The sequence below is a fragment of the Dysidea avara genome, chromosome 3 (genome assembly GCF_963678975.1).
Source record: "Dysidea avara chromosome 3, odDysAvar1.4, whole genome shotgun sequence".
Taxonomy (NCBI): domain Eukaryota; kingdom Metazoa; phylum Porifera; class Demospongiae; order Dictyoceratida; family Dysideidae; genus Dysidea; species Dysidea avara.
In genome coordinates this window covers 38879006-38888119 of record NC_089274.1, presented here as the reverse complement: position 1 = coordinate 38888119, position 9114 = coordinate 38879006, and the positions used below count along the sequence as shown (strand labels likewise).

The 9114-nt window shown below is 36.4% G+C and overlaps 1 pseudogene; it reads right to left on the bottom strand.

Annotated features, from left to right (window-relative positions):
• Window positions 1–4: 4 nt before the first annotated feature.
• LOC136248505 (uncharacterized) lies at window positions 5–5762 on the bottom strand (annotated as a pseudogene).
• Between the last annotated feature and the right edge of the window lie 3352 nt (window positions 5763–9114).

The window sequence follows — 9114 nt, the reverse complement described above, 5'->3', positions numbered from 1 at the left end:
CGTATGCAGTTAGTTCACTAAAAAATATTATCGATCAATTAGTATTAATAGTAATGTACAAAGATACAGTTTATGCTATGTATATAGTTTCCATTATTTCACACACCATTAAATAAAAAACTCTTGAAATAAACATTAAAATAAAATTTCTAAAAGTATAGCTTATCGTTTCTTTCTTTAAAATCATCACCAGCAAGAATTGGTGGGTATTTATTAGAATTATCAAGACACTCTACCATAGTGTCAATGTCAGGATGGACAAACAATGGAATGGAGATGCGACACTCATACTGTGTGCCATCATCTGGTATAATCACCTTGTGTAACTAGAACAAAATCACAAAAACAATGAAAGTATTTTTAGGAATTTAATTACAAGTTGCTTTTTTGTAGCAGCAGAATTGGGGTTATTATTCTACTCTTATGCAATCACAAAGTTGAAAGTGCAAGTTAAAATATGCAGCTACATAGGTGCAGTAATTTGAACAAAGTGAGCTGAGAAATCTACTGCACTTAAGGTTACGGGATAGTGAGCGACTGTCAAACAAAAATTTTATTACGTAATTAGGCCACTCCAAATAAATTCTCTGTTTCCCGTCCTGGACTCAAGCATATTTGCATGCGGGCGGGCGGTCCATTTCCATTATTTCATTATAAGATTGGAAGCTTTTCAAGCCATTACTTGCCTGGCACAACCATAAACAGCTGCATAAAAGCATGTTTAAGCTTGTTCCTTCCTTTTCAAGTTGCAAAAATAGTACAAATGTGAAGTTTGTGCATCATTTACTGACACATGAGCTGACACTGTTTCAAGATGGCTTTTACTGAGCCCCTCAGTATGCAAGAATAACCGGAAAATAATGGAAGAATACGGAATAATGGAATATTTAGAGCTGACAGTAACTAGATGCGGGCGGTGGACGGGAAACAGAGAATTTATATTTTATTATTATTATTAGCACTTTACAGTGGCCAGCACTGAAGGTCTGACAGCACCATGTGCTGCAGCCTTAGGATTACCTAACCTAATTGCAAGGACTTAGACTTAGTGGCTTATAGCTGAAAAGGTGTAACAGAAAAGGGGCCAAAGTAAGGGAAAAAATCCCTCCAACCCCAGGATTCGAACTGCAGGTCACATTTGGAGTGGCCTTAAGGCGGGCTTGGTATTGTGTTTTGTTTCAGCTGGTAACAGGCTTAAATTGTTGGGAGAATAATAGCGTGCTGACCGACAGTTACAAGGTACAAGAAAACACACGTAACAGTACAAGATAACATAGATACAACACACTTAGCAACTGGCGCACCTGTAAACGCATGCGTAGTTTTGCTGACTAATGGCGAAATTTTCCTGAACCAAAAATTAGGACTGTCAAACTAGTTGTTAACATTTTGTATAAACAGACTACTAGTCTGGCTTCTTGTCTAGGTCCTGACGGAGCCATTTGTTAGAAATAATGTTTCTAGTGCTTTTGATATCAATTTAAAAATTAATTTTGTGATCACAGTGTCTTGCTTTAGGCCATATTGTAGTCATATTTCAGCAACTATACATATTATTCACAAATCCTCTTGTCAGTCCCTCACAAGTGATGTTCTTCAAACCTTAGAATTGTTAGTAAGTTCTCATGGTTCTTCATTGGTCTGATTTTTGGTTCACAGTTTTCACTGTTTGGCATGAGGACAACTCATGTTTCCATAACAACATTTGAATTCCATGTCGATTTATGAGAAGTTAAGAATGCATAAATATTTGATAACAATGCATTAAGAAAAATCAAACCCCTAATCATGAAAAATGATCGATAGTGTACATGTGGGGTTTACAGTATCCCGTATCTTCAAAATGTACACTTGACTAATACACAAATGAATCACAACTTAGTCTCATCAGTCAGTACTAGTATGTAGTGAATGACTACCTCCACTTACTGGTGCAATATACTGATCACCAGTCCAACGTTGCATTACTCCACCGATGTTGACTTGGATGGCCTCCGGTATGTGAGGCACTGTGATGTACTGACCACCATGGTTAACCTGTATGTGGTAGTGGAGAATAACAAATGATACATACATACAGTGTATTGAAATGTCAAAGTAAAGAAGGAGTGGAATTGTATCCTCAAAGTGGTTGTACACGAATGCAGCACATTTCAGAAATTCAAATGGACCATGTAGTGTTTGCATAGGTAGAATGGAATTATAGAACAACATTTTAATCATCATTGTCCATATTGATTGCATTACAACTTGTACACTTGACTACAGCATCCTTCTTTATAATTGACCATTGCTCAAAACATTGCAACAGTTTTTCAGAGCAATTTTGTACATATGTATACTACATTTACATGTCCATCTCAGCAAAAAAAACAAAACAAAAAAAAACTATTTAGATGACAACATACAGTATTGTTTTCTTCTACCACAAAATGCATGTAACAGACATACACTTCAAGCAACAGAAACAAGCTCTTCGTGTACATAGGAGTAGGTGAACAAAAGGTAGGCATGAAGCTATTATGCTCCAAAAATTGAGCATTATGCTTTTGTGCAGTGCTCAAAAAATTATCTATTATGTTTTTGAGAATTGCCCATTATTCTCAAAATTATGCCACCATAATTGGCTAATAATGCCAGTTTTAGACCATTTTCATTGATGTTTGCTTCAAACAGTTTTGAATTCTTTATCTGGTTGCTGTATTAGAGTATTTCATTTCACTGACTGCTTTATCACAGTAAATAATATTCAGTTGCTGTTCTATTAGTGTTTCTGACTGCTCTATTAGAGTATCTCAATCTTTTTTAACGGAATTGTGCAATCTGCAGATTTTCCTACTGTTAAAACTTTACAATCACCTCAAAATGCTAGCATAATTCCTGATTCCCACACATACCTATAAAGCCCAAAATTATGCCAGCATAATCGCTGCATCCCTAACAAAAGGTGGCAGATACATAGAGAAGTGTTAGGAAAAATCAGCTAGTAGGGACCATTACAATAAAACAAGGGAGTTAAGTTGTAAATTTAATCCCTACATTAGACATACTTCATATTGCTATGGCAATCACAATGAGTAAAGTCTTAGCTTTGTGGGCCAGTGTTCACACAAGCTATGGCTACCAATTAAAGCACCTGTGTACAATATTCATTTCTTTGTTCTTCCTACTGTCTAGCACTATAATTCCTATTCAACGTAAAAATAAAACTTCAGTAGTCCATTTCTTTGACAGTAGATAAGCAACTATATGGTCTTAGCTGAGATGGTCATTGGTCATATACATATATGCTAGCACGCATGCTCCTGCATGCAAAAGCATATACACAGTATATGCACATATGTGTACACAATATACTGCATTCTGGTACAACTAAAGAGATTACATCATTATATGATAGTTTGTGCAACAGTACAAGCCTACCTGTAGTCCACCGGGATGATCAGCAAACAACAAGGTGATGCAAACAACAAGGTGATGCAAACAACAAGGTGATGCTGGTGAAGTCTGTGTGTTCCCCACACCTCAACTGGCCTGGCTTGATGACAGTACCTTGAGGAACAGCTGGGTAGTTGTGAATGCGCATGCACGTGTTATTCTTCTGTAAATCCCTAGCTTTCAAATGTCTTTTGATGAAGAATTCTGGATCCTGAATAAAATACATTTATAAACTCAATTTCAAAGATCAATAAAATTGTATTTGTTACTGTGCAGAGTCTTTATCAGGGAGTATAAGGCACAGGAAAATTACATACAATTTTGTACAACAGGTAGCTAGAATGACTACCTGTAAGACCTTAATCATTTTTGGTCTGTGTTATCATTTACTTAGCAACTAGACTAGTAGATTAAGAAAGGTGCATTTAAGACAAATAATTAGTTTCTGTCCACCCAAATATTCAGGTAGATTTTTTTGTATTAACTAAATACCCACTACTGAACTGGATACTCACATGTCTTTATGCTGCCTAGATACTAGTTACAGAAGTACCTCCAGTTTTAATGCTCTAGCCATACATTCAAGAATGATGAATGCCACTTGGTGCATAGATGAGTACAGTTCTTGCATGGTAGTCTTGAATGGAGCATGATTGGCTGGCCATACCTGTGTGGTGAAGTGAAATCAATCAGTCACAATAATTTTGTACAGATGGGTAGTGTTTTATTCCAGGGGTTAGGGGGCTAAAATTTTACACCCCCAACTTTAAAAAAGAAGTTGTGAGTGACTACTACACTGTATACTTGATTTTAAAATAGCACACAAAACTATCAAAAACACAAGCTATCATACAGACTTTTTTCACATAGTCACCCTCCAAATTCCCCTAAGGATTTAACACTGAAGATGAGTATGTGTGTGCACACATACTCAACACACATGCGACCCACCCACACACACCCACGTATGTATTTATTGGCAATAATCGACATCATGCATTTTTCATTTGACTAGTGATAATCAAAATTGGCAATTATCATGCAATATTTGCAATAGTCAGAGAAATATTTGTTAATTTTCAATGTAATTTTACCATTTGATTGACAATTCATCATGTGTTTGGTGTTTTTCATTACAAGAGTTGAGTGGACAATAATCATGATATTTGTTCATGACAATAATGCGTGCATACATATACACAACACACACGCGACCCCCCACACACCACACACCTGCGTTGATGCATCATCTGATATGTGAAAATATTCCTTTAGGTCACCAATATCAGGATTCAACCTGCACAATGTAGAAAGAAAAAAAAAACTACATTCACACATCATCAGAGAAAAAGTATTTTTATAAAGAACAAATTGGGACAAAGAGAGTAGTTCTAATCTGTTAGATCTCTCATTCTGGTTTTGGAGGAGAAGTGGTCATCTCAAAAACAAAGATGGAAACTGAACCACGCACACACTCACACATACAAACTATAATTCTACATGCTAACTTCTCTTGTTCAACACGACTATATCCACTGGTGTTTGTTTCCTTGGTGATTTTCAGTTTGACCTTTTCTTCCACTGGCTGATCAAAAAATTCTCTACACACCCTGAAAGCTGCTCTAGCTGCAGAATAAGTGAATATTCAATGTGCCCTATAACAGACTGATACAATGGGACCATTTATTCTAGAGACTTTTGAACCATCAAAATAATTTGGACCCTTTCTTACAGGAGCATGGTACATTAACACTGATCTTTAATATCCCTATACAGCAGTGTCCTATAAGGAGTCCTGACCTTTTCTTCTACTCCATGATTCGTGATGATCACAAACCCGATGGTGGTGAACGCTTCGTGTAACTGATCTATCACAGCTGGAGTGATGTCTGCAGCTGTTCTGATGCCACTACTTTAATGTCCATTTGAATATCTACTGTGTACTCCTCAATTATCTGTCTACAAACATGTAGCATATATGTATAATTTGCTATAGCAGTAATAAAACTTCGTTTTGGTGTTTTCCAATTTTTGTTTGAATAATGTAGCATACAACCACAGGTAGGACCACAGCTTACCAACTAAATAATCTCACTACAGATTTCTATCTTCTTAGGCCTCCAGAGAACAAAGTATATAGTTTTTACAGAAATTCCATAGCTCACTCCCAAATTTGTATGGTTTCTCCTGTTCACACACGTTATTTTTAAAAGGAGGTTTGCTTATTCAATTTTCTAGCATTCCCACCTTAAATAGGCATGAGTTTTGGAGAAAGGAAGGGGTGGATAGTGTGATCCAGTTGTATGTAGACACTGCAGAGGCATGATGAAAAATTCCAACCACTTGACTAAGGGGTTTAGTAAAAGAAGAGCCTACATTTTTGATATGGTTTGCACATAAAGTACACTGTAGGTTATTTGTACGGCATTTCTGTATGCACAAAAAGGGCAGTGCAACTTGGGGAGATTAATTATGTAGTTGGGGATACATTTACACAAACATAACTAGAGTTGATACACAGTCATAGGACTGCTTAGATACATTCCTACTGCATAACTCTCTTCTACACGCATGCTTGCATTTGGCTGGGTACTACAGGTGTTTACTGAGAGATAACTATACACCACATATCTATAAGCAGTCCTATTTACCATATCATGGTATGCATGTGGGCATTTGAAAACAAGTACTGTATGTCAACTTATAGCTCTTATAAAATAACAGTAACTTTACAACACTATAAGCCATAGACTTCTGTCTGCTGTTAAGAGTGAAAGTATTGATTTGATACCACATGTGTGGATTTTGAATCATGTGAAATAGGAAATCTGAGTATTGGTGAAGATATTAACAAATGAGGCATATTGACTTAATTGTTTCACGGGCTCGCCTTTTTCATAGATTGAAAAATCCAAAAAAGTGAAAAATGAAGTAAATATACCACTAGAAACTCTGAGGACAAGCCTTGTATTCTTCCAATGCATTTATATTCCTATATAGCTCAGAAACACTATAGCTACAAATGAGGTTCCATTTCAGTGAGTTACTTGTACATTGTTATTCTTTGTACTCTGGTTTCTGTTAACATCTTTATTAACAAGTAACTCACTGAAATGGAACCTCATTTGCAGCTTTTGGTGTACTTAACAAGTACACCGAAAAATTTGGAATTCTCAACTAGAGTAGGGACCATAACACATTGATAAAAAGTACTGAAACAAGTTGGAATGGGAGAGCACAGTAGGGATATAACATTTCTTATTGTTTTACTGTGAATTAATATCGTGCACTACTCCAACTTGTTTCAGTACTTTTTATCGATGTGTTATGGTCTCTACTCCAGTTGAAAATTCTAAATTTTTTGGTGTACTTGTTTGTTAACTTTTTTTTTTGTAAATAATAATTATTACTGGTGAACCCACGCATACTGCATCTGAAATAACGCCGCGCACCCAATTATCGTCTGAAAAGTGAAGTATCCATTACGCTTTGTTGTCAGCTATGTTCAACCGGTTATGCAGCATTTCGAATCAAGAACTGTTCGAAAAGCACCTCTGCAATCCACACATACTGAAAGAAATGGTGCCGCATGCCCCAGTTATATTAATTATCGTCTGAAAAGTGAAGTATCCATTACCAGATTACGCTTCGTTGTAGGGTATGTTCAACCCGTTACACAGCAGTATGAATCAAGAACTGTTTGAAAAGCACCTCTGATATCAAAATAGCCACTATGACAAATACGGACGATTTCCGTTACGAAGAGAAGCCATCACATGCTATTGCCAAATTGACACTTTTCGCTGTCAGCAAAGATGAATGGGACACAAAGGAAGACACTGGTAAGTCCATGAAGAATACATTGTACATACTGCGGTATGCCAAAAGGCACCTGTCGGGCCGAAGCGACGTCAAACAGTGAAAAAATCAAGCCCGTAGCCTTAGCCGTTATTGAGTTACGCTTGTCTGAAGGCCCGGGCATCAGTCAGTTACTTACTTACTCAGTCAGTATAAAGTTCCGTTAAATAAATTATTTTTAAAATTCTGTAGCAACTTGTTGAAAGCGTTTCGGGTCGATCTGAAGGCTTGTTTGGGCTTAGTTTCACCTAACCAATACTGCCTCATCTCAAAACATATGTGTATGGAATTTGTCAAATCAAACATTTTCAGGTGGCCAACATTAAAGTTTCCAAAACACTGGGTTAAACCCTTAAAATTTAAGAATTATGCATTAATAAATCTAATATCAGTTTAATATCTTTTTTGAAACCTCAGCTCGGTAAAACAGACTGATCATAAAATCTCATCATTCATTGTCATTCATTGTCCAATGCAAAACACATGTATTTTACACTACATACAAAAACACTAATTTACAACCTTTAACTCACAAAATCTCTACAGCACACCATACAATAAAAGAAAGCCCTTGAATTTCTCTTTCCAATTCTGACCATACAAATGGGAAAATGTTGCCATAGCGACAGCTATTTACTGCTGATGATAACATAATGCACGCTCCATACATTAATTGAGGAAAATTTAATTATCTCAGGGGGAAAATCCCAATTTACAAGTTGTTATTCTCAACCAAATTCGCTAAATTTGGTATCATTCTATGCAGCAAAGGATACTCCTTTGTGGTCTCTACTATACACTACTATCGTAGTGTGTGATATGCTGTTTCTGCTAACAGACCTAGGACAGGAACAGCTATTGTAACTAATAATAATGTAGTGGTTGCATCATTATTGTCTGCGGCACGCATTTCTGCTGTACTGGCCACTTGACTCGCTACCATGAGTCTTGATGAATGAGTGATATAGTAGAATGACCTTGTGATTAGTTTTACAGGCCACCTTATGCAACAGCCAATTGTGTATGCAGCCACATGACATCATGTGTACTTCATCATATATTTGAAATGTGTGCTAAACACTACCATAGAAAGGTAATGCACAAAAGTTAACAGTCTTTATATAGAACCTTGTATGTGTTATTCTTCATAAAAATGTATTTGGATTAAATTAAACACTAATTAGTCTGACAAAAAAAATTTAATTTTGTAAAAAAAATTTTCTAAATAAATTATAAATACCCGCCCGCCGCATTAAGAACAGGAAGTCAGGTTGATGATAATCTAATAAATAATTTTATGTGGCCTTAGAGCTGTAGAGTTTGCTGTATTAGAGAGTATGTTGATCCTTTGCTGGCAACATGGAGTCTATACCAGAACAAAACCATGAACTGCAGCTGTATTACACTCTTTGCGTGATCAGCAAGGTCCACCTTACCCCTAAAAGGTCAATCACCAAAGGTCAAATCTAAAAAGCTTACCCCTGGCGTGTCTATGCTGGGATGCCCCAAAATGACCTTTACGATACGCAAAACTGGCTACTTTCAGACTTTCACGGGTTTATGTACACATAGATTATATATTCCCTACCCGTGTGGGGAATATCTATTAGGGACGGGAAGGTCACGAATTTTAGAACCGAAATCACAAGAGAGGGATAGATTATCAAGCCCGGGTTAAAAAAAATAAAAATTAAAAAAAATTAAAAAATAGATTAGCTTGTTTATTCTCACCGAAGTTGACTTGTATCCCTTTCAAATCAAATGATCTGAGAAAACCTCGGTCCTCGCACTTTCGTCGATCTTTTTCGAATCTAAACC